This window comes from Thunnus maccoyii, chromosome 7 (assembly GCF_910596095.1).
Source record: "Thunnus maccoyii chromosome 7, fThuMac1.1, whole genome shotgun sequence".
Taxonomy (NCBI): Eukaryota; Metazoa; Chordata; class Actinopteri; order Scombriformes; family Scombridae; genus Thunnus; species Thunnus maccoyii.
Genome location: NC_056539.1, coordinates 844,591 through 871,651, shown reverse-complemented (window position 1 = coordinate 871,651; position 27,061 = coordinate 844,591). Strand labels below are relative to the sequence as shown.

The window sequence follows — 27,061 nt, the reverse complement described above, 5'->3', positions numbered from 1 at the left end:
AATAACAATAGTAAAGTTCTTATATGTTCTAATATGAATAAATGCCATTTTATTTGTGGATGAAGACGCACGGTGCAGCCAAACAATTACAGAGTCGGAAGATTCAGGGAAGACAGTGTTACAACGCAGAGTGAATGAGAATGATCCGTGTATCAGCCTGGCAGAGCTTTTGGGCAAGTCTGAAGTTTGGGCAAGCTCTGACTGTACTGGATACTGAGCCATGGGAAAAGCAAAAGAACTGTCAAGGACCTCCAAAAAAGGGAGTTGAACTTTATAAATCAGGAAAAGGATTTAAAAAGATATCCAAAGATTTGAAAATGCCAATCAGTAGTGTTCAAGCTCTGATAAAGAAGTGGAAAATTAAGGGTTCTGTTGATACCAAGCCACGGACAGGTAGAGCAACAAAGCTTTCTGCCACAAGCGCCAGGAAAATTGTTCAGGTTGCAAAGAAAAACCCACACACAACTTCAGCTGAAAGTTGCACGTGGCTGTTTCAAGATGCACAATAAGGAGGTACTTGAACAAAAATGGGCTGTGCGGTCAAGTTGCCAGAAAAAAGCTGTTACTGTGCCAATGCCATAAAACAGCCTGCTTACAATATGCCAAACAGCACCTAGACAAGCCTCAAAACTTCTGGAACAAAGTTATTTGGAGTGATGAGACCAAAATTTAGTTTTATGGTCACATCTATAGACACTAGGAATGGAACACATCTTGCAGATTCTGCCAGGGTATGTAAACTTATGAGCACAACTGTATGTATGATTTGTTACTTACTTGTGTTACACTATATTTATTTTCTTGTGTGCTCTGGCTTCTAGATAAAGAACTTTGTAAGTAAAATTAAATTATTGTTAATCATTATTATGTATTACAATTATCTTATGTTTGGGTTGCTAATCTTTTATGTTTGTACTTTTTTTTTACCTAACATATAGGAATTTGGCATCCTGAGCAAGGACATTGTCTTTGTGACAGATAATGGCTCAAATGTGGTGGCAGCATTTAAAGATTACGTCAGACTTTCCTGTGCCGGCCATAACATGAACCTGATTTTTAAATATGTTCGACCACTTGGATGAGGAGAACCCACAGCACAGCATCATCATCAACCTGTTTAGGGGTGCAAAGACCCTTGTCACACACTTCAAAAGAGCAGGATAAGATATTTTACAGTCCTGTCATGTCTGCTTGGTAAGGCTGCTTAAATAATAATAATATATTATAATATATACTATAAAATATAATAAATAAAATCAACTGCTGTAATTGAGCAATTGCAAAGGCTACATTTTCATCTGGCTCTTTTGTCTTAATAAACTATTTCAACTGTAAATCTTTTTTCTGAACTGAAACATTTAATATTTCAAAAATCTCAGTCAAATTGATTTTTTATCACTTAGCCCTACCTTGCTTAGTGTGAACTGTCTCTTCCTTGAATTTCAGATTACACAAGGTACTGGACAGATCACTGAAGCAAGCAGTGGAGACGAGGTGGAATACCAGACTTGCAATGCTCTAATCTGTGAGAGATGCTCTGCGGACCGGTAAGCTGCATGAGGTCTTGCTTCGCTGAAAAGAGCTTCGTTATGTCAACAACCTAGATCCAGACCGTCTTGAAGACATCATCCACCTCCTGGAAACTTTTGATGAGGCTACCAGGCACCTTTCCACTGAGCAGACACCTACTCTCCACCTTGTCCTCCTGATCAAGGCAACCCTGCTGAGGGGTTTGTTGCTTCAGGATGGAGAAAGTACAATTGTGAAAGAGGTAATACAGTCGTGATTTGAATTGTTTTGTTGGTGGTCATTCAAGTAGCTAAGAGCAGCTGGGCCCTATCCAATAATAATGTTACAAATATCATCTGATTTTTTTCCCCGTCATAGCAGAAAAGGTAGTTAGCCCAGGTGGTGGAGTTGAAATTCAAAATCCAACTTTACCACAAGATAGCCACAGCTCTCTCTCTCCTTGCCTGAGGTGTTTCTTAAGGAAAACTCTCAATGTTGAGGAGTATGAGGAGGTTATCAACATTCTGGCAGCAATCACAGAAAGAGCAGGGGCAGGGGAGAGAGTCCATATCAAACAAGGTAATTCACAGCACTAGCACTAAGTACAGACAGAGCACTCGCAGAAAAAATCTAATATAATTACAAAATGTCCCCCCTCACTTAAGGAGAGGTATAAAGTGTACACACACACTAATTTCCTACAAGTGGTATATTATATATACCAATATTAGGACAAATAGGTATTCTACACTATACAAAGAATTTTAATGCAAAGTGGATTGCTCTATAACAATCTGTCTTTTTTTCTCAAAAGATCCACCCCTAGTGGCCACAGAGGTGCACAACTTCTCAAGTTGTGTGCAGGAGGAGGAGAGGGAGGAGGACAGTGGTGACACAATTAAGGAGTCCTGGGGCCGCCAGTTGGTGATAAAATATATGAATAAGCCTTCAAAGACGACCGGCTTCCAGTCCCTTCTCAAGTTCTGGCAGAAGATGTCAGTTGGGCTAGTGCCAGTTGCCAAGAGGCTGCTGGCAATCCTGGCAACAAGTACCCCGTCAGAGGGGAGTTTCAGTGTTGCGGGGAGACTAATTGAGGAGAGGCATGTTCGGCACCACCCCTCTGGAGTATGTTGAGGTGTTTCTTAAGGACTGTGTCTAATGTCTCCTAACTGGTTTGCCATGTAAAGTTTAAAAAACTTTGTCATGGGACGGGATAGATGTGCAGAGGGTCAAGTATTTGTATTTGTATCTGTATATGTTGAGGCAGCAAAATAATTTGTATTTGTATTCAAATAAAAGTGGAAAGAGGCTTTTGTTTTTGTTTTTATTACACTTTTAATTCTAGAAAATTAAGTGGTCATGAATGAACTACCTGACGAAGGAGGTCCCCACACCGAGTTTTGAACTGGAGTCTCCCAGATCATAGACCACTGCGCTGACTAATGAGCTAAAACTTAATTCATCACATCATTGCAGACAGACCTCTACCTATTTATACACCCATAACACAGAGACAGTACACCGTGTAATGTGCAGGGAAGAACTTCAAAGGCCATTATTGCTTTGCACTTTTCATTTATTGCCTATTTTTTACAACCTAACTTTATGGAAAGAAGGGGAACAACAGGTTATGGAGAGTCCCTTGGGAGCACTTCGTGTGTGTCAGTAGCTTAGCTTTATCTCTGGGAAACACCCCTAACTCCGGGAGTGATGTCCAAATAAGGAAATGTACATCATGCAACAGGTGGATGTGACTCACCTTGTGATTGACCTAAAAGCAGAGCAGAGAGACTGAGATAGAAATGTAAAACGACCTGAGTGCTGGTATTTGACATGTTTTTTTTCTTCCTGAAAACAAATAATTTAAAAAATATTTGTATGAAACAAGTATTCGTAAAAAACCCACTATTTATACTTTGCTGAATAATGTTTATGTATTTGGGCACACCCCTACAGGACAGGATTATTTTTGTGGGAATGGGATGGGACAGGAGTGAAAATCCACTCCCATGTCACCTTCTAATACAAACACTGTCAATTTCTTCCTGTGGAGTCGACATGCAAACTATTTTGGCTCAGTAAATTTCTGCTGTCAGTCATCCTGATGAAGGCAGTTTGTCAGGCCGCTGTCCTCGCAGCTCCTCAGAAGCTGCAGCTGACAGATGGCTGCTTCTGTGGACAGGGATGCTGAACACAAGTTGAGTGAGAAGTGGGGAGGCAGCAGAGAGCGGAGCGGAGAGTGTGGATGGACTGTTGCACTCACGAGACAAAACATTTTTTCCTCTCACGATAAAGTGTGAGAGGAACAGAAGTGACTCTAGAGCTGACACATTGCTCTAGATTCTGCCATATTTCTCTTCTGGTTGTTGCCTTGGCAATGTGCATCCATGAATTTGGGGAGTGGAGCTTCTGAAGGAACATGAAGGAAAGGATGTATTTGTTCAGGTGTTAAGTTCAAATATCAACAGTCTTTCTCCAGAATGACTGACTCAACCATTGTTATCAATTTGTCAGTTATCTTAAGTCCTACCAGACACTAAAAAAAAATAAAGACATAACTTCAAATTTGATTCACATTACTGCCACTGAAAAGTTGGAGTCTGTGTCTCAGTGTTTCATGAAGTCAGACAGCCAGCTCAAGAGGGAAACAATAGGGGGGAATAGAAACATTCCCGCTTGCTGCACCACTTCTTCCCTTCATCTTCTTCCTTGCTTTCACAAAAGCACTTTCTTAAATATTTCCACATCTGCCAACACACTTTCCTCTTTTCCCAAACTCTGGCAATTTCCCCCCATGAATTGTTGCACATTTTTGATTGTCTTTCTATTGTTTTAAGGATGAATTGTGGAAATGTATGTAGTGATGGACCTCCTCACACAGCCTCTTGTCAAATTCAGCGTCTATTTTGGTTTTCCAGCGCATGCACAGTTGATGCCCTTGAAGCATAGTGGCCGTGTGGGCCATGTGTACTCGTGGACGTAGAAAGTATAACACCAGCTTTAATGTAACCTCCAACATTGGCTTCTGTTCTGCATTGGTTACTATGTTTAAGTGACAGTTTGGTCTGGATATTAGCTACATTTTGCTGTTATCACTGATTATTTCTGTGATTCAATATCCTTATGTGAGGAGGGTGAGTGCTATATAGTACAGAAAGCTTATCTCTGCTTCTGCTAAACATAACTAAGTTACACAAACTACTACTATAACCAGGTTTATTTTTGTCATAATTACCACTAATACAGTCCACATTAATTGCATCCTATTTTCATTTATGATCACTCATTATCTCGCCAATATGTAACTTACATTGTTATCAACAGTTTAAACACAGGTAGTGTGTGAGGATGATGTGGATTGTGATGTTAATGGGACATATTACATATTGGATAATTCACTATCTGGCTGTTGTCGTGGCTACAATTGACACCCCTGCTGAGACGAGACCTTTACCTGCAGTTCCTCACTCAGTCAGTTTAACGCTAGTTGTTAACAACTAATGCTACATATCACACAGCTGCTGTGGTTTCACCATGTAAACCTGGTGGTTCCTGGCTTTCAGAACATTTAGCTGTTGTAAATTAGTAGCATATACAGTAAAAATAATTTTTAGGAGACAGGTTAGACCTTTCTTGTCTACCTGTCAAAAATGTACATGGTTTATAATTCTCCTTAATTTTTGTTGAACGAAATTATTGTAAACAGGGAGTCAATGGGGGTCAATGAAGAGGCATTCCTCCACATGCTATCTGCTAGTTTCTACAATTAAAATTTGCTGTTGTACTTCAGACTGTGCATTAAGTTACTTTTCATACATATAAATGTATATCATCAAATGTTGTAAATGCTGTTCTAAATACCAAGTTTCTGGTGCTCAGTATTGGTAAAGCACTCAATTAGTTTTGATAAGAATGCTCCTGTCTGACTGCATCTTACTTTTAAGATTCTGTGGATTTTTAAGACTTTGGCAGGTTCCAGGGGAACTAATTTGTAGCATTTAACATCTCTGATTGCATTTTCCTCAGGGAGTTGTGCTCCCAACCCTGTAGGCTGCGTGACAAAGTTCTGCAAGGGTTTTCTAAAGGCAACAGCAATAGATAAGACTGTCAACAAGAGGTTGGGAACTCATAAAAGCAAATCGAGTTAATGTTCAACAGAAAATGACTCAGGAAGTAAAGATCTTTATCTTTTACCTTTTTTATTTCAGCGCTGAATTTATCTATCTAGGTTGAGATAAAAAAAATGTAAAAGTGGACTGAGGTAAATAGAGGAAAGTTTAATTATAACATCAACAGTCACTTATTATTCCAAAAAGTACAACTGACTGACTGATCTAATATTTGTGCAACTTGACCTGGAAATAGCAGGGAACTACTCAAACCTTTCCTTCTTCCTCATATTACTGTTCTTTTAAATATTTGATTATCCTTAAATGTGGGGTGGCATACTCTAGAGGAGGTGCTAAAAGGCTAATGTGCAATAATAATTAGAATACAAGGAAAAATAAGGATTAGAAAACAGAAATATAAAGGAGGAAATTTCCAAGATTAAAAAAAAATATTTCTCAACCATTCATCACAAAAATACATACCCAAACATGTAACAACAGTGACCCTGTTCAAGTTATGCCGTGGAACTTATCTGTGCAAGCGTGACACAAACAGTCCCTGAGCTCACAAAAGCCCCTGAACCTGAGGTGCTCTGACTGAACTACTGCAGGGCTCCATTTTATTTACCATAACCACAATCATTCCTTAACCCTGACGTGACAGTAGTTGCCATGTACAGATATTATAAAAAAATAAAAATCTTAAAATGTAAAAAAATAAATAAATAAATAAAAAAAATCATGTCATTGGACATAATCTTGGGTTCATCGTCCAGTATTGATGTTGTTGTATAGGAGTAGGGGTAGTCTCTTAACATCCACCCTTTTTTTGGAATTTTCACCCATTTGGCATACCCCAATGGAAAAGCTTGTAACAGAAGAACTGTAAGGCCGAAATGCATGTATTAGGCTTTATCTGAAAAGTAGCATCTTCTAGCTTCTGGGAATGTGCTTGTTTAGCATGTGGCTAAAAGACAACTAAAATTACATTAGTTCAAAAATGGCTCAAAAAAGTGTTTTTGGTCCTTGACTTATAATGAGTCATATTTGAATGACTATAACTAGGACATGTTTTATGCCAGAATTATGCAAATCACCACATACCTTCTATATCTTGTTAGTCACACCTGTGTAAATTCCAAACCTCTAGGCCTAATCATAGGGGAGCCAGGGAGTTTTTAGTTTGTGGTGTCACTGGTGTCCCCAAACCTATCCAAAACATCTCCAAGTGGCCAAATTGTGCCAATTGCTTTTACTCATTACTGTGTGTTGCTAAGCAGCTTACAACTGCTTAAGCAGGTCGCCATTAACCCAGTGGACCTTAAGAGGTTAAGTTGAGAAAGAGTTGTTGGAGGCAGTGTGATGCAGCAAGTAAGAGGCTGTAACAGCTGGCTTTTCACCTCACATTCTAGTGTAGCCATTCAGAACTGGTAGAAAAAGTTTTGACTTCAGACATGGTCTGACCACATGTAGTATGACCTTGTTGATTGGAAGCATACTGAAGCCATCAGTTTCCACTCACACGACAGAATTTGGAAGTCTGTGATTGGATGTTTCTGACTGAAATGCTGATATGGAGTCATAGTTTTCTTCTCCCTTCCAATATCTTTGATATTTTACCTAAGAACCAGATGTTTTTCAACACAAAAGCTCATCTTTTGCACTAATTCAACTGGGAGACAGCAGGGCTTGGGAATATTTTTTGACCTGTGGCATGTCAGTGTTTGGGAATTATGCCTATGGAAGTAAGTCTAAAGTCTGTGCGTGTGTGTGTGTAACTCTGTGAGTGTTTTTGCTTGGTGGCATCATTTACCCTGCTAAGGCCTGTTTACAGTACCTTAATGACAGGACCACAGGTATGATGATGCGTCACTGCTACACATAAAACACACACACACGCAGACAGACAGAGGGTCAGTTTACATGTGCGTTGTGAGTGTGGTGTATTTAAGCATTTAAGCGTCATAAACAACAAAGCCCACAGCATGGCCAATCACTCAGATGAGAGGCAAAATTGCCCTCAATGGAGTGTAAAAGACTGCAGAGGCAAACAGTGAGTTTGCAGGTTAAATTCAGACCAAGAGAAGTGCCCCCCCCCCCCCCCCCACACACATTCTTTTAAAGTCGCAAATCGCTGTATCCCTGCAAATGCCCCTATATTCCAACACTTACAGTAAAAGGACGTTTGAATCATTCCCGTCCCGTCTAACAACAGTACATTATCGCATTCCTATTGACTGCTTGTTGTTACTGAGCCGCAGTGTTACCATCCTGTAAACTCAGTTTTGGGTAATTGAACAAAAAAGCTTATATCTAATCCCACAAGCACTAGTTAGCTGCTTTGTGTTTGGAATCATACCGCCACCCTGTGGTGCAAGCAAGCTATAGTTATTCCGCAAAAGTTTAGTGAGAGTCTCCAGTCTATCTACCACTACACATACACATACATACACACACACACACACACACACACACACAAACACACACACTAACTTTTCGGCCCCCGCACTTCTGAAATGAATGCAGCACCCCTGCGTCAGACATTGGCCTAAACACTGTTTTAGGGGCTTAAATTACAGTTTAGCTTAGCTGCTGCTCTGTCTACCACCAACACACCAATTTCAGGAACCTGCAGTGTCACAAGCTGACAAGAGTTTATTCATTCATTCTCTTGGTCATTCATCTGTCATTTTAACAGGGGATGACACATTAAGAGTGGAGCCTCTTAATGTGGTGCTACAGCTGATTACAGGACAGCTTCGCCTCAACATAAACAAAGGGAAAATGTCTGGTTAAAGGAGAGGTTCAACATTTTGTGAAAGATGCATTTAGTCCAAGACATACTAGATGCTATTAAATTATTGTGAAAGTTTTAAGCAAATTTTCTGAAATTGTGGAAGAATAAAATATGAATCAGTGCATGCTTCTATCAAGTACCCTTATACGAGCATATACCATAGGCTACATGACAACATGACAAGATGCCATACTAAACCAGTAACTTCAACATACCAGGACATCTCACCGTTGCTTTATGACATTTGTGCTCTCTTTTTTCAGGGTTGGATTAATCGTGTAGGGAGCCTGGGGCAAAACAGAGCTGTGGCTGTGGACCACTACTGACCCCCACTCTGCCACTTTCTTTGCATTTTATAAGTTAGTAGTTGATAATAAGTTTGTGGTCATTTGATTAAGCACACAATGTGTATGCACCATGTGAGCACAATAACACAATAACATAATGACATAATAATGGCTTTAAGATATGGCTGGCAATTTTCTATACTTTTCTGTCTTGTAAGTTCTTTGAGAAATTTATGATGTAGTACGAAGTCAAGAGGTTGTGATATGTAGCACAACAAGCTAAAGAAGCTGTAAACAGAATCACATTCTCACACATGCCTTACATGGAACTACTGTCCTCTCTGGAGACTAAAAAAACAAGATCACCGTTATTAGTCTTTGGAGCTGATTCTAAATAAACTACTGTGCCCAAAAATGGCTCTGCACATGAGATTTGAAAAATGTAGAAAATCACCACCCTTATCCTTTAAGGCCAGATTTCAACCAAGCTTGATTCTGAAGTACCTGAAAGTGCCACCAATGGCCGCTAGATGCTTCAACTGACTCCCATTCAAAAAGTGTCAACTTTTCTTTAGAAATACTAAGTCAATAATGTTTTTCAGTGAGTCATTATGATTTCAATTACTAAATTCAGGCCCTGTGATAAGAATGCTGATGGTCATTTTGAAAATTATTGCTCTGTTAATAAGATTTGAAGACTTATAGTAGATTTGATGTCTGCCATATGGGTGTTGATTGACAGCTGTATTTGAAAGATGGCTTACCTGCTAATCTCCCTGGCTCCGGGACTCACACCAAGTCGGACTACTGTCGCAATATTTCACTAAGATTAACGTTACATGATTACGATACCTACCCTGTTAGCACAGTTTAGGTAAAGTAGCTAATGTTAGCCCAAAGTGCACCGCTTGGTTTTCTCAATAAGCTAACGTTAGCTTGGATCCGAGGTAACGGGGCATGTTTCCAGAGCACGAAAGGCAACACCCTGCTTATTTGGAAGGTCCTGGCTCCAAACGGAATAGATGGTGCTGACTGTAAACTGCAACTCGGGGCTTTAAACCAGCTCCAATGTATACCAACTGGTGATGTCACCTCACTATATCCATCTTTATATAAAGTGAGATTTTAGCTCAGAGTTCTTAATCAAGAAGGAGCCTCAAGATTATGCCATAATGCAAGTGTAATTTATACTTTAGTGGTCCATACATTAATTACAATACTAATTAACAGTACAGCTGGTATAAACCTGGAGCTTTTGAGCCCCAGGACAGTTACATGCTTTGATCATTTGATAATTCAGCCCTGTCTCTTTTAATGAGTGACATCGTGTCTTCTAATCCAAATGGACCCTGTGGTGTTTTTATCAGCTGCAGTTTTTGTTATCAATTGTTTTTATTCCAAAGAAAAAACATAACAGATTTTGTTACAATAACAACACAAAATAACAAAGTGTAATAACATAATATATTCCACTATAACGTGAAGGGGGCAACAGTTTTGAAACATTCCAGTTAAGTCCGATACTAATAATGATCTGTCAAATCACAACTGACAACCGGGCAGACAATTTCTAGGGATTTTTCAAGCAATTAAGATAAACTAAAGTTGGGTTCATTTTCTCAAATGAGCAGATTGAATACATATCTTCATAATTCATGATAATAAACTGTTAGACGATACCAATACCATTCAACTTTTAGGAACAGTTAGGAAATTGTTTGAATATTTACTGTAGTAATACTTATTCAATTAGTTTGCTGAAAAATCCATTATTGGACTGGATGTTTGAGATACTTATCACCCTGTAGCTAACAAAGGGTAATCCCTCCCTCCCTCCCACCCATGTGGCGCCTAGTTCCCTCCCCTCCCAACCCACAATAGTTCATTGATACATGCTGGAGAAATGCATAATATTACAACATTACATCAACTTACAATTGCATATCTTATAATGTCACAAGAAAACATATTCAAACCAACATCTGTTTAACCTCTGCTATTGCAGAGGCCCATGACTGGACAGTCGATTCTTTAGCTCCGTGTATTCTAGCTATGGATTGTTCCATGTATAAAATACTCAGAAAAGACATCATCTATCGAGTATAGGTAAGGGAATGAGGAGGTTTCCATCTAAGAGCTAGCATTTTTTTCACTGCAGTAATATGTCTTATTATCACTGCAGTAATAATAAGATGAAAAAATTGGTAGATGGCAGGTTAAGTGTTGAAGTATCGTTCAGAATCAACAATCTGGGGCAACATGGAATATGCTCCCCCAGAAAATTAGATAATGCAGAAGTTACTATTTTCCAAAATGCAGCCACACCAGGGCACTCCTGGTACATATGTACAAATGAGCCCACATGGCCTAGAGTACATAGATGACAAAATGGAGAGGGTGAGAGTTTCATAAGATGGAATTTTCTAGGGATAAGATAAAGTCTATGTAAAAAATTAAAATGAATAAGTTTATGGTTAGGATTTTTAGATATGTGGTGTAGATTATCCCAAACTGTAAACCAATTGATCTCACCAGCGAGATGTTCAAACTCTCTTTCAGTAACAAGTTATAAACCTTGGAAACTAAACCACTTGACCAAACTCCCACATTAAATAAGAGATGGGGTCCATGGGTATAGAGAGGTTGCCCCCAGGGAAAACCATGAGCATGCATGGATGCTCTGAGTTGTAGGTATAAGAAAAAGGAGAAGCCAGGTAGGTTATCTGTTATTTGCAAATCATTAAATGTTCTGAGACCATCTTCATTACAGATGTCAGACAATGAGTGGATGCCTCTATTACTCCATTGAGGAAATGAAAACGGGGTAACGCCTGTAAGAAGAGCATAATTATGAAAAACAGGACTGTGATTATGCCACTTTAACTGAGAGTGAGTTGCTTTTTCTACACAGTGCCAGGTTGTTAAAAGGAAAGACATAATAGGGCCCAGCTTGGATTTGAAGAGTTTAGGAGACAGGTTTGAATATGTTACGTCTTGTAAGCGATGTGGGGAGGCCAGGTTTTCCTCAAGAGCCCACCATGAGACTGAAGCATTGGGGTCTAACCAGATTGATAACGGGCAGAAAACAGAAAAGACCAAAAATACAACCTGAAGTTAGGGACGACTAGTCCTCCTCCCTGTCTACCACGCTGCAGGGTTGTCAATTTAAGGCGAGGACGCTTGCCCTTCCAAATAAATTTAGAGATGAGACTGTGAATCTTGTCCCAGTATGCCTTGGGGGGGGGGGGGGGGGGGCAACATGTTGGAAAAAAAGTTAATCCTTGGTAGAATATTCATTTTAATAGTGGAAATACAGGCTTGTAAGGAAATCAGCTGCAGTTGTGACCTCTGTCTGCAATCAAACAGGGTACTGCAGTTACATACACTCCAACACTCCACTGGTTTTATTATTATTTGGTCTTTCTGGTGAAGTGGAGGCCTGCACTGAATAAAAGACAGCACGACACATATACTACACTATTCACACGGACACACGGACACACACACACACCGGTGACGGTGCGTGTGTGTGTTTCAGTATCATATCCAGTGCACCTGCGCCTTTGTGTGCTGTAACAAAGACTTTTATAAGAAGCTTTAGACAAAACCTTCTGCCAGTGCTAATCTGTATTCTCTTATCAACGCCTCCTCAAACCACAATCGTATGCCAACATCAGCTGCTATCCACTTAACACTCCCTCCATAGGTGAACAGGAGATAACATAAGTGCTCAGCTATCATTAGCGCTATACTAACACATTAGATGGTTATTAGTGGTTAGGTAACAGCTATGTGTGCTCTAAGTTGAACTTAAACAGCATTGATATAAAGCAAACACAAAACATGATGACTAATGATAAACAATGACATAGTGTTAACTCTTTGGTATTCATGAAGAACTAAATATGTTATGTTTCCTCTAATTTCTCACTTTTGACAGATATTTGTACTTGTACTTATTGTGCTTTTATCTTTGTAACTTTAAGAGAGGTATATGTTCTTTTATTTCTGACATGATGGTAGGGGTGTGGCACTTGGACACTGACTATGGCAACTCCCACTCTTGGATTCATTATCCAATAGATTTGAAACCCTTTTCAACCACTTATCTACTGACAATAGCACACCTGAGGCCTGTACTACAAAGCAAGATCAACATACCCGGGATATCTTTTCGTTATCTGGCTTCACTGAACCAGTACTATGAAGCTGGTTATCAACTCGCTCAGTCAACCCGGGGTTTGATATCCAGCTACGAGCGTGTTCATGTGAAAGAGGCAGGGTTGTTAATTACGAGTGACATCATCAGAACCATGAATGAAGTACTTCATGATATGAGATGAAACAGTGAAATCTGTGGAAAACTTCTGTTTAAGAGACAGCAAAAAGTCGTATTCAACAAACTGACATGTAAATGACAGCCTGTAATTATACAACAGAATAAGATGTAGAAACACTAGCAATAATTTCCACATATTAAAAGTAAACTACGGCTTAAAATACATGTAGGAATTATTATATATGACTTACGTACAGAGAGAGTATTTTTTTGCTATTTAGTTGGATGATGAAGAAACCATTCTGAATATGTCACATAAAAAAAGAAACTTAAAAGTAATGTCAGACCACTTCTGCTACCAAAGCAAAGACTGGAAAAGTAGTTAATGACTGATGAGTCTATCTGACCCAAATGTTGCATTTATAATCATGGGAGCTAATTAACAGTGTGTGGATTATTTTTCTGATAAAAGACAATATGTTGTTTTTATTTCCAGTTATCATCACACAGTTGTCTCATGTTATTCTGAGCTGCAGTGATGGAATCAGAGTGTAAAATCATCCACACTGTCAGCTGTCACTCCGGGAATAAATAAACTTTATACGATTAAAATTCAGCTAAAATCATCATTATGTAATTAGTGTTGTAAACGATCTCTCCATTTGTTAGAAGCTCTGTTTTAAAACCAGAGTTGAAATGGAAAGCCTGGAACAATAAAATGTTTCCACTGACCTATAAAAATATGTATCGCTCTTTTTTACTTGTCACTTTATTGTAAACTCAGGACTTTTGTCCATGTTGGGATCTTGTAGGAATGATGACTCTTGTGTTGACAGGTTGTGATCTGATCCTCTGAAATTAACCTGCTCTGTAGAAGGATAGCTGTTCAGCATAAGTTAGCATGGTGATGTGCCCCAGTAAGAAGTGAACCAGCGTCATAGGACTGAAAACCCAGAATTAAACCTGAGGTTACCTCGCTAACCCCAAGAACCCCATGACTATAGCCATAAGTAACATCCAATCACATATTTTTTTATAAATGTTTTGTACTTTTAAACTTTAAAACCACAAGAGTCAACAGACAACAGACAGTGCCGTTGCTGATGATCTCAGATGTGGGGCAAGATGCTATACTGTATATCTGACCATCACTAATCATGTTGATGTGTGATATTCTAACAGCTGCACTGAGAAATAAATGTGCAGTAGACCTGAGAGAAGTCATGGAGTGGTCTCTTCAGTCTGCTGAGTTTGAGCCAGAATAGAGGGGTTATAGAGAGAAACAGGAGGATGCACACACAGGTGCTGGATTCGAACAGGTGACCTGACAGTCAGGCCTCTTATGCCTTTAACACCCACTAATAATAATGTATTGTATGTAAAAATGTATGTAGGAGAAAAATTAAAAAAAAAAAAAATACAAAAAAGCAAGGGCATAGGTTTAGAGGTTTGGTTTTAACTTTGGTAAGGACATTTTTTGTCGGACGGCCAAAATAATTGTGTGTGTGTACTTGCTCTCTATCACAGGCACATGTGCGCAAACATACACATATAAAGTGCCTGACTCTGCAAAATGTTTACTTTACAGAATATGCATTTGCTGACTTGTCTGAAACTGCTCGTGTATCATTATTTTTCTGTGATTATTTCATTTTATATTATTGATAGACTACTTAACTATAAATCTGAGACCAAAATTAATATTTAAAAATAACATATAGATACTGTCACAATAAATGTCACAATAAGATAAATGTATAGAAACCTGTAGGTAATGTGCTGCTCTGTAACTCACTGCTGTAAGGTTTTCACACCTCACTTGAGAATCTGTTCTTTCAGTCTGTGGATTTGGGCGACGCTCAGACCTATCTTTAAATCATTTCAAAAACTTCTATTTGTGTTATTTTTCACTCACGGAAAAGGGGAGAGATGGCATTAAATAGTAAATATTTATTTTCTCCCACTAATTCCAAAGATTAATGTTTGGATTGATTAGAGAACATTCTTATTAACTAAGGTCTGCTGCAAGTAAACAATGTGTAAAGCTTGAAATTGCCAGATCATCAGGTTGAGTATCCCCCATATCCTGCTCTTTCACTCTTTATCATAATAACGCACTCTTTTTTTTACAGAAAACCTGGCAACTCTGCAGAGATTTTACTGTTAACATTACATGGCGTTAATAGGGCTAGATTGTTTGAGATCGGTAGAAATATTGGAAAGGGCAATCCGGGAGCACCTTAATGTTGGTAGGGACATGTCGCTACCGTTTATACCCAAATCTATGCCCATGCCAGATTGTTTCTTTGACGTGAATATGATTCACTAACAAAGACCACTTATGTATTAATATGTTGGGATGACTAATTGAATGGATTCAATTCAATTTTTTCAATTCAATTTATTTATATAGTGCCAAATCATAGCAAAAGTTATCTAAGGGCACTTTTCAGAGTAGGTCTGGACCATATTCTTTAATGTATGTCAAATGGGGATTGATGAAGATATGATGAGTAACCCAGGGAGCGAGATGCAGGGATAAGACAATGTCTAGATGAGGCTTCATGGCATCATTTTTATTTTTATTTTAATGATGTCATTAATAAATGTAGTCTCGCTGATATTGTTTCTTTTAAAATGTACAGCACTTGCAAGTATACATTTATATAATGGTGCATTATTGTACTGAGACAGTGTTGACTAGAAGGGAAAAAATATGCCACCTTGTACTCCAACTCTATGGATTGCTTTCCCCAACATGTATTTCCCAGCATGCTAGCACTAACTTGTGACATTTAACATATATTGTGCACTGCAGTGCAGGCTCATTGCGTCTTATCAAGAAACACTGGGTTTGTCATCATTTTTGACTTGATAGTGCCCAATGACATATATAGAAAGTGCGTGATCTGTGGGGATAGATATAGGGACTTTGGCAAGGCACATTTATTTATATGTGTGTAGAAATAAAATTAAAGCACAAAGCCCCAAAAATATTTAAAGGCAGTGGGAAATAGACTTTTAAAATCCTACTTACTACTGAACATGTTGTCAAACTGGAGTCCTGGAAAACCAAATGTCAGCATGAAAAGGATTTTATTCACCAACGTGCAGAACTCTGTAACTTTGACATAATATGAATCTATATGCAGAAGTGAGAAAGAAGCAGACATACAGACTGAGAGATGAACACAGACAGATGACAGTGAGCTTTAGGTAGAATTGACTTGGAGAGTCAGTGAGGTCAATATTAAGACAACTATGTGTTTAGCAGCAGCCCAGTGCAGTTAGGTAAATACATGGCCACAGCACTAAGCCTGATGTATTGATATGTAGGTGGTGTGCAGGAGTGAAGCGCGTGTGGTATGAGAGATAAGATGGATAGTGTATGTGTGTGTGTGTGTGTGTGTGTGTGTGTGTGTGTGGTGTGTGTGTGTGTGTGCATGAGCGTGTGCGTGTGTGTGTTTGGTGTACGCTGAGGCACTGTGACATGAGTTATAGAGTTTTCACAAACAGATGCATTGTGAAAGCTGCTTGCTTCATGCTAAGCACTGCCTGTTAAACACAACACAGTGCACAAGGACTATTCTTAAGGACAGTTTGAGTTTCAGTCTGACTTATGTAATTCCATTTTAGGGAATTCTTGACTTCCAAAACCCAATTAATGCATAATGTGCAAGCATATGTTCATGACATTTCGATCTTTAAAAGAATGTGATGTGAGAATGAGCTTCAGTGTACCAAAGATATACACCTCAACAACTTAACTCATTTAATCTTGTACAATGGCTTAAAATCTCAGTTTTCTTCGACCAAGTGACAACTTTGAGATATTTTTTTCCCCTTATATGTATCTTACTTTATTTATGTGCCTCTCAAAGGCGTATATGGATATTTTCTTTTCAGAATAACCACAGTTTGCAAATTAAGACATTTCTGATGATGATGTGAATAATTGCAGGACAGATTTATAATGGATTTTATATATATAGAACTTAGGTTTGTCTAGAAAATCATTGTTACAAAATGCATTTTATAAATCAAATATCATCATAGTATCAAATATGATTATTATAATTATAGAACAGTAATTCAACTACTCTGTGAAATCTGTGAGGTTTTTAGTTGAACAAACATCAATTATGGGCTTACAATAGCCTCATAACCAATGAAAAACACAATGCAACTACAAACACTTCTTCAAAGTCAAACTATCTGACTCAGGGTCAAGTCTTCAGTTTTGTTTGTGTAATATTGTACAAAATAAAAAAATATTCTTCATAATAATACAACTAAAGACGAATCAGCTGTGTGACCACTGAGTCTAGTTTACATTATTACTTTTTGTGTGTAGCTTTGTATTTTGTATGATGTGTTCTGTGTGTTTTTTTGTTTTGTTTTGTTTTTTGTTTTTGTTTTTTGGGTTGTTTTTTTGCTTTGTACTGTTTGTTGTTCTGCTGTTGTATGTTTTGATTGTGGGGGACGACAGATGCAAATTAGCTTCCAGCTAACTCCGGTGCAGTGTATCTTTAATGTTTAAAACTGCACACTGTCTCAATCAATAAAGCAAATCAAATAATGTTTTACTGTTAAGCTAGGTATGCTGAGTAAATTTAGATTAGTAATGGGGTAGCCGACCGACCAAGACAAGACCGTTTTAAAGTCTAGAAGTGGCTGCAGAAGTTAATTTATATGTAACTACTCAACATAAAATGTTGAATTCAATGAATCAATGTATGACATTTTTTTTAAATAAATGATCAAAATAACTACTGGAAATAACCTTAACATCCATCTTGCCTTCTTTTCCAGGCCTTAAACACAAAGTTGGCAAACACATCAAAAGTAAACAGCCATTCATCACATATATACCAGAACTATTCAGAGTTTTTTGGAGTCATTTCATGGAAAATTGACACTCTTTAATTGAAATCATCATAAGTTGTACAACCCACCCCCCTAAAAAAAACCAAAACAAACCCACCCACACACACACACACACACACACACACACACACACACACACACACACACACACACACACACATATCACATCACATATTCACATATGTCACACACTGTCCTTGATTTTGGTTATGGCAAGAAGCCTATACTCTTAATGTAGATATGCAGCATATCAGCATTGAGATTGAGTAAAGCTCTTTAACCCGTAGAGAAGTGTGTGACTCTTCCACAACACCTCATTATTTATTCTATCCTCTCTGTGATTCAACAGCAAGATCATTTCACTTTCCTGTTGCAATGACACTGGTACCCAGCCCATTTCACCCTGACAACAACATTTTAGATCATCTATTTAAGAAGCAAATTAAAAATTCTTGAAGAGAACATTAGACAAAAATGATTATGTGTAACATGTACTCAAATTCAAATTGCTTTATTGGCATGGTGATGTTCAGGGACAGTATGGCCAAAGCAGGATGAGGAAGGCATCTAATATACTGTAAGTATCACAACAGGGATTTTTTAAAAACAGCAAAAAAAACCCAAACAAAAAAAAAAAACAATTGGTAAGCACAATACTACATAGTATACTATAATGAAAAAGATAAGATAGTTTAATATTAAATATGTGTTCTGTTTAAAGAGTAATTAATATTAGATACTACAACACTAAATGATTAGAGTTGAAGAAAAAACAAACCTTCTCTACATTTTCTAAAGCAGAATTTGAAACAGTAACTGGTCCACCTGGACTTTTGTCTTAAGAGTAAAGCTGGGGTGTAAGGAATCATTTGGAGCCCTGACACACTGTGTGTCTGCTGTGTGCTAAGTGAGTGTGACGGCTGCATTTAGCAGGAGCAGGGTGATTATGGTGATGTATTACCAGGAGCTGTTGTGGTTAGAGCTGACAGCTGAGGCCAAACATTTTCACACAAACCTGTCTGGAGGAAGTAGAGACGCTGTCAGGTTTGTTTAAGCTAAAGGAGCTTTGTCGCACTCTTTCATAATCTCTCTCTGTCTTTATATCACTCTGCTCTCTCTCTTTCTCTGTTCTCTTGCTTTGAGCCCTCTCTCTCTCCATGCTGCTTCGACCTAGGTGGGCTCTGGAAACTGCTCCTCTCTTTTCATTTTTCCTCCCTTTCTTTCTCCTCTCTTTTCTTTCTTGTCTCAAGTGTAGACACATAATTACTATATAGGCTCTAGTCAGTCTCCAGTTACTCCTAATGTGCTGCCTTTTAACTGTGTCCATTGGTGTGTTTGTTTGCACTGTGCGTGTGTGTGTGTGCCCACACATACAGCTGTGTGTCTTGATGTATATGCAGAATGTGTGTGTGCGTGTGTTTGGTGGTGGGGGGTTATTGGGTTCCAGTGGCGGAGAGTGTGTTTCTACTTCTCTCTTTCTCTCTGAGCATCTAAATAATAATAAAAGTAGATGAAAGGGAAGAGGAAACCACACTCACACACACACACACACACACACACACACACATACACACATACACACATGGTCAGGAAGCAGCTCCCTGAAATGAAAGACACCTTCCAGAAGGGAGGAAGGGAGAAAGACAGCAGATGCCCGCAAACAAAGAGCCATGATTAGTTGCCTCTGATGTTTGGACACTTCAAAACCTCCAGCATGTGTCCAGATATCACTGACGCTCTGCTCAGTCAGTCAGTCTGTACTCAGGTATTAGCTAGGTGAGTGCCTATCTTGGAGAAAGACAACAGAGTCAAAGTTGACAGGATATTTTCAGATCTACGGTCTTATGTGTTGGGTGCATGCTTTTTGGACCACCGATTCTATTCAATTTATTCCATTCAATTAGAATAACTTTATTCATCCCATTAAGAGGATGCATCTCTGTTATGATCTCTCCTTTCATCTTGCTGCTCTGCTGTCACAGCAGTTCTTTCTTTCTTCTTCTCTCTGGCAGCAGTTGACAAGTAACTCACTGTAAAAATTAATTAGGCTACATTAAGTTTACTGTGTTTATAGTTACAGTACCAATACTGTAACTGTAAAATGAAACAGTAACTTAATGATACTGTATTTACAGTAACAGGAGTTATGTGTAACTGTTAAATAAAATATAGCAATTTTGTTACTGTGTATTTGATTAAAACACCAAACCTTTTGCAGTAAATAAGATTACAGTTATTCATGTAATGCTGTAAACTTTCAAACCACACTTCCATTAAAAAGATACAATTTTACCATATTTTTTTTTACTGTTTTAATACCTTTTTAGAAGTTTCAATAAATTAGTACAGAGCCAACTCTTTAAATGACAATTATTTATTGTTATCTGTTGAACAGGAACAAACATTTCTTTTCATTATGTGCAGGGATTGTGCATAATATGTTTACAGAAATCTAATGGCCTTTTTCTTTATAGCAGGGAAACCCCTGCTGAATAGTGAACTGCTGCAATTATATCTGTGATGCACAGTGCAAATGGTCTATCAATTCACTGTGGCTGTTTCCTCTTTTACCAATCCTCCTTTGCAATATATAAATCTGATCTGCTGACCAAACAGCACAAAACATTTTACTGTGTAAACAAATATTTGCTGACCAATAGCACCAGTGCAGTCAGTTTTGCGTTTCCTGTAGGTGCTTTATAATAAAAGCCACACAGTGGTACACCAGTAAGAAGCTTTTCATGTGAAGTAGTACTAGAAGAAAACACTTAGACTGCATGGACATCAACTTAACACAGTAAATAAGAATTTTTTCTTTTCAGTGTTTTCAGTTCTTATAATTTCTGGAAACATTCTACCATGTCCCCTTTAGCCATAAAAGTAGCAAGGACCATGTGCAACTTTCTGTCCTCTAAAAATCATTCTGTAACCCACAAGGTTAACAGACTTCAAATGTAGGCTACATATTACAAACATTAACAAATGTTACAAAGACAACATTAAAAATCCAATATGTAAAAAGCTTGTTTAAATCTGTAGCGACAGTTTAAACAAATCCTCATGAAAAGAAATACTGATGCCATTTCTTAAACCCACTAAAACTAAAAAACAAATCAAATCACTGAACTTGACAATATACTAGACACTGTAACTTCTTTGAAACAAAAACACTCTTGGGTAATCTAAACATAGATATTCAACTGCGGGAGACGTTAAGTCACCAGGAAGGTGTCGGCAGGCATGTTTAGAGTCTTTAAAATTGTGCATGTGTACTTGTCTGTAAAGAGTCCAAAAGCCCACCTCAGTCCACTTTGCAACACAAGTCCACTGAGCTAAGAGGCTTTGGATCCTTGCAGGTCAGGAGCTGGGTGATTTCATCTTCATCCTCCACTGCTGCTTTGTGTTCTTCAATGGTGAAGAGGACAGTCAAGGTGGTGGTGAAGTCAGGTCTCCATTAACAGCATCCATTTGGCTGGCTTTGGTTGGCACACAGGATCTCAAGTTCAGGTTCTCCTGAAGGGTAATAATCAAATACTGAATTGAAAACAATTCTATCACTTATTGTATTAAGTAGTTTTCTCTGTGAAAAAAGGTGCTTGTGTTAAAGCCAAAATAAATATAAAATATGAATAACTGCCACAAGAGCTGACTAAATTGGCTTTCTCTGTGGATTTTCAAAGATTTAAAAATCTTACCTTGCACAGTGAGACAGATGATGGGGAGAGTGGACTCATCAGCAGGAGAGGTCGTCATCTGTGAGGAGTAGAAATAAGATAAATAAAGGCATCAGGATTAAGATACAAGCATGACTTTGGAGAACATCACAGTACAGTCAGTATTGTGCATATACATATATGCAACACATTAAAATACTTAATACATCAAAATGCACATAGAATTTAGGGCCTCTGATTAGAGCACATTATGTCAATGGTAGTTGCTAAATGACAAACCCTTGCACGATGAAAAATCCGCCTCTACATTCAGGTGGGTAGAGGCAGATAAATACCTTCAGTACAAAAAGAATAACAATTAAAGCCTTCATACCCTCATGCACATCGGGGCATGCTGCAGTGGAAGTGTTGTTACTGCGGAGCAACACAATGCAGCTATAAATTTAATAGAGGGCAACTAACATGAATATTGGACATTGCATATAGGAGATAACTATCACCTTCTTTGTCCACTATGTGGTGCTAGATAACACTCACTAACTATATGTCATGTTGCTGTATATTGTGTAGCCCACACCATGTAAATTTCATGTATCTCGGATGATGTTTGTCACAAAAGGCTGACTTTCTGTTGTCAGCAGGTGGTGCTATGACTATTACTCAATGTAGGCATGGACTCTGATACAACATATGAAATTAGGGGGCAGATTGGATAGTGTAGGTTCAAGTTGCAACAGCTTCTTCTTTCATGGTGAAACATGCAAAGTTTCTGTATTGCCACAATGCGCATTTCATGAAAACTGAAAGCTTAGCAATTTGGCATTATGAAGGTCTTGAGGTTTTGCTGACCAAATTTGAGGTGGACCTGTTAAATCCTCTAGAAGGAGTTTTGACATGTTCTATACCTGTAAAGTCCCTAAAATTGCATTTTGTCACATTATCTATGACATCATCATTTAAGGTATTGACTATTTCTTTCCAATTTAGTATCACATTAGTCTGAGGGTTATACCAACCAAATTTCAAATGAATCTGATAAGCCCTTTAGAGGGAATTTAAAAATGTTTGCAGGAAATACAGAAAAAACACAATTCAGAATGACCAACTTCCAGTTGGGCGGAGCTAATTAAAGCCCATGTGAAATATGTCCAAAATGATGAGAGCAATGTACATACCAATTTTTATGAAGATCAGAGCAACTTTACCCAACCACAGTCTGCCACACATTAGGGGGCGCTATAACATATCAACCCAATTACTGTATGTTCTTGGAATGTTCATGGGTTCTGATGTGTGTGCCAAGTTTCGTGAGTTTCTGAGAAACCCTAGCACTTCAAAAGCAGATTCCTGTTTCATGGTGAATAATGACATCACCATGGAAACAGCATTTGATGAAAACTCAAAAGCTTCACAATTTAGCATCATCAAGGTATTACAATTTAGCTGACCAAATTTTAGATGGATCTGGTCAACGTGCTAGGAGTAGTATGTAAAAGTATAGGGCCTATAACTTTCTGTTGCCAGCAGGTATGACTATGATTCAGTACTGGCCTGTACACGTATTCAGACTAGGACTCTTATCAAAAATTACATAGTTCTAGTTGTATTAGTTGTGTTGAGAAATATTTTGTTCATGTTTCTACCTTCAGAATGATTTTAGATCAATATGTTGTTGTGTGTTTATTGAAATTTGATTTAAAAAAAACGTCAGTTTTTTGTATTTTTTTTATTTATGACACAATTTCAATACTTATATCAATTATTATAGTTTATAGACTTACAAAAAACAAACAAAAAACTGGCAGTCATTGTTCTATCTTATTGTTTATTGTGGACAGCACCCGATACTCTATTTAATTCTGTCCACAATGAACAATAAGAGGATATATTCGTGAGTGCTGGTGTTTCGTTTGTTTTATCCTTGCTACAACCATGCACCCAATACTCTGTTTAAGACTTAAAGCTGTGTGCATCTGCTACTTTTTATTCACTTACATAACCTTTTAGCTTAGGTTGTAAAGATTTTAGGGATATGACGCATTTTAAGATAATCTAGGAAATGACATCACAATAAGCAAAAATACCAATGTAGGCACTGGGGAAATATTTCTATTGCAGATGAAACTATCAAAACGCCTTTGCACTTTGCTCATAAAAATGAGCATATTGCAAAAACATTTACATAGTTCAATTAAGTTATGGACTGTTAAGAAATATTTTGTTCATGTTTCTACATTCAGATATGTTTTGGATCAATGTGTTTTGTGTGCTTATTCAGTAAAATCTGATGAAAAACATTTCTGATTTTTGTATTTTTTAAATTTATGATGGGTTGTACAGAACTTAGGTTATACAGATTCTAGGGATATGAAGCATTTGAAGATACTTGAAAATGACATCACAATAAGCAAAAATACCAATGTAGGCACTGGTGGACAATTTCTATTGCAGAGTTCAAATGGTTCATTTTAAGTTTGCAATAGAATAATAAGAGAAAGTTGCATTTTATAGTTACAGACGGGTGATACATGAAAGGCAAAAAACCCATGGATGAGGATGGGGTTTCTGGTTGAGAGATCACTGAACACTCCACTGTAGGTTCAGTTGGAGGTTCCACCAGCTGTCCTCCTTTGATCCAGTGGCAGTCTTCTTTTGGTAAGTAACTGTGGCTTCAAAACATCCAAGTACTCACTGCTCATGTTTTGAGTACGTCAGCAGCTGTACTGTTGGCAACTTAGTTTACTTGTTCTGAAGTGTTTCATTTATACTTTTTTTGGAGTTATTAAAGCACCAGATCCTGTCAAGCATATCCTTGTTACAGCTTTGAGAATGTGATGTGGCAACAGTGAAATTCCCCATTAGTTTCCCTTCAGCTGAATTGCTGCCAACACAGAGCACAGTCACCTCAGGGAATTCCACTTCATTCACTGATTTAGTAGATGATTTGCATACTTGGGAGAAATGCCCTATTTTCCCTACATGTTTTGCATTTGCAGTTCTTTGCAGGGCAAGACTGGTCATTGGCAAGAAGCTACTCAAAGCCAGCAAGCATCCATCATAAGTATCAGCAGTAAGCTGCAAAGTATTGTATATTCTTTGTACCTCTGTTCCCAAACAGTGAATTACAAGAGCTCTTTTCCTCTCTGAGGAAAATCCATCCCCTCCGATAGCTAGCAAGTAGTTGTTAAAGAACTTTTTCCAAGCATCAAACATTATTTTCGGATCTGCCGGGCACTCCAGGTAAGTAGGAGGAGGTTGCAATACCAGTAAAGCAGTCTTCTTTTCATTTCTTAATCCTTGTCGCCACTTGTTATGTTAGTGCTTCGTAATTACCACCAACATGAATGCGTTTGAACCATCTTCATTCTCCACAACACAAACACACACACTTCTTCCTTTTCCCCTCTCTCCTCACCACTACTCCACTTGCTTGACTAACAGCACCCTCTAGGGGCAGGGCGCCATAACCAGACCACAATATCTATATGCAAATGCAGTACAGCACAATCTGAACATGACAAGTAGTATAATGGTTGCTGTGATTTTTTTGCAGTAGTGGGGATAGTGGAATCCAGCTCCTGCTGGATTTATGACCATTACCAAGTGTGTGTTACACTCCCACAATATGTTTGTCCACTCCTGTCTGCACCTGGAAACATTCTGACCACTCACGCCCACACAGTAGAGTTGCATTAATTTTATCTTCTTCCATCCCACAGGGAAGACACATTATTATACTGTGTAGTATTAATAAAGAGATGCTTACCCAGTGTAGGAAATTCAAAAAATATCTGGGGAGCAACTTTTGCCCCCACTATCTAAAAAATTACAAAATTCTGGGGGCACTTCTAAAAAAAAGGGGCAGAGGTATGGTCAAGAGCAGCTGATCATAGGTGGGGAATGGAACTGCACCATTGATTTCACCATGGACAGGACAAGTGAGGAACCACACTTTCAGTCATCTGGTAACTTAGGCAGAACAGTCACCTGGCTAGACCTACTGGATGCATGGAGGTTAAAACACCCCACTGTTAGGCAGTGCACATGCGTCAGGGTGAGCAACAACAAGGTGAGTACAGCCAGGCTAGATAGGTTCTACATTTCACACTTGTCACTTGCATCCAGTCAATCTCATCAGTGTAGATTTGATCATTTCTCCTGGAGAAAGTCAGGTCATATTGGCATTTCAACAACAATCTACTGCAGGATAATGTTTTCTCTCAGAATTTTGAACAGTTTTGGGCCTGTTGGCAAAGCAAAAAAGCTAACTTTGATTCATTGAGGCAGTGGTGGGAAGTGGGCAAGGCACAGGTTTATGTCTTCTATCAGCAGTATACGTCACACTCCACTGCTAGGATTAAAGCAGCTGTCCAGCAGCTGGAGGACAGCATAGAGAACATCAAAAGTACTATAAGCAGTAATCCAGACTTTGCTGCAAGAGAAAAGATTAGAGCTCAGTACCTTCATGCAGGCGAGAGTTAAAGGAGTCCTCATCAGGTCTCGTTCCCTTAACGTCAAAGACATGGATGCTTTGAGCTCTTTCTTCTTCAGTTTGGAGAAGACTGTTGCAAGGAGCAGGCTAATTATATCCTTAAGGCTCCCCGGTGGCAGAGTGACGACAGACCCTAAAGAAATAAGGAGATACGCTGTGATTTTTTATTCTTTCCTCTTTGGAGCAAACAAGTGTGATCCGGACAGTGCTGCAGAGCTGCTGGAGGGCCATCCTCAGTTCAGTCCTGAGGAAAAGGCAGACCTGGACAGAGGAATCAGCCTGGAGGAGCTGACTGCAGCTGTTGGTCAGATGGCTTCAGGTCGAGCTCCAGGAATAGATGGGCTCACCGCTGACTTTTATAAGCATTTCTGGTGTTCTGTTGGACCTGACCTGCATGAAGTCTTTTTGGAGTGCATTCATACAGAGAGGATGCCTGTCTCCTATAGGAGGGCAGTTCTCCCCCTGCTGCCTAAAAAAGGAGATTTATCTTTGCTGGAAAACTGGAGGCCAGTGGCCCTCTTGTGCACAGACTATAAAGTGCTTTCCAGAGCACTGTCAAACAGACTAAGGCATTATCCGGATCTACTCGTTCATATGGACCAAACATACTGTGTGCAGGACAGAACAATAATGGACAACCTTTTTTTGCTTCGTGATGTGCTTGACTTGTGTAAACTGTATGATCTTGACATTGGCATTCTCTCTTTGGATCAAGAGAAAGCATTTGATAGGGTGGACCATGGCTACTTGTTTTCGGTACTGAAGGCTTTTGGTTTTGGGGACCATTTTGTTTCATGGGTGGGATTATTGTACAGTGGTGCTGAGTGTTTGGTGAAAGTTGGTGGAGGGCTGAGCCAGCCAGTCCCTGTGTAGAGGGGGATAAGGCAGGGTTGTCCCATTTCAGGACAGCTCTACAGTCTAGCTTTTGAGCCTCTGTTGTGCAGGCTGAGAAGCCAGCTCAGTGGGTTTTTACTGTCAGGGACACAACATTTTATACCCTTGATAGTCTCTGCTTATGCAGACGATC

The 27,061-nt window shown here is 38.7% G+C and overlaps 2 long non-coding RNA genes across 2 annotated transcripts; one reads left to right on the top strand and one right to left on the bottom strand.

The window, feature by feature from the left end:
- Positions 1-858: 858 nt before the first annotated feature.
- On the top strand, positions 859-2,812 carry LOC121899917. The gene is made up of 4 exons (XR_006096823.1): positions 859-1,194; positions 1,447-1,771; positions 1,891-2,088; positions 2,324-2,812. It is a non-coding gene; the product is annotated as an uncharacterized LOC121899917 (long non-coding RNA).
- Positions 2,813-20,318: 17,506 nt separating this feature from the next.
- Positions 20,319-26,091, bottom strand: LOC121901067. The gene is made up of 3 exons (XR_006097173.1): positions 26,004-26,091; positions 21,564-21,621; positions 20,319-21,381 (listed from the first exon to the last, which is right to left on the bottom strand). It is a non-coding gene; the product is annotated as an uncharacterized LOC121901067 (long non-coding RNA).
- Positions 26,092-27,061: the final 970 nt, after the last annotated feature.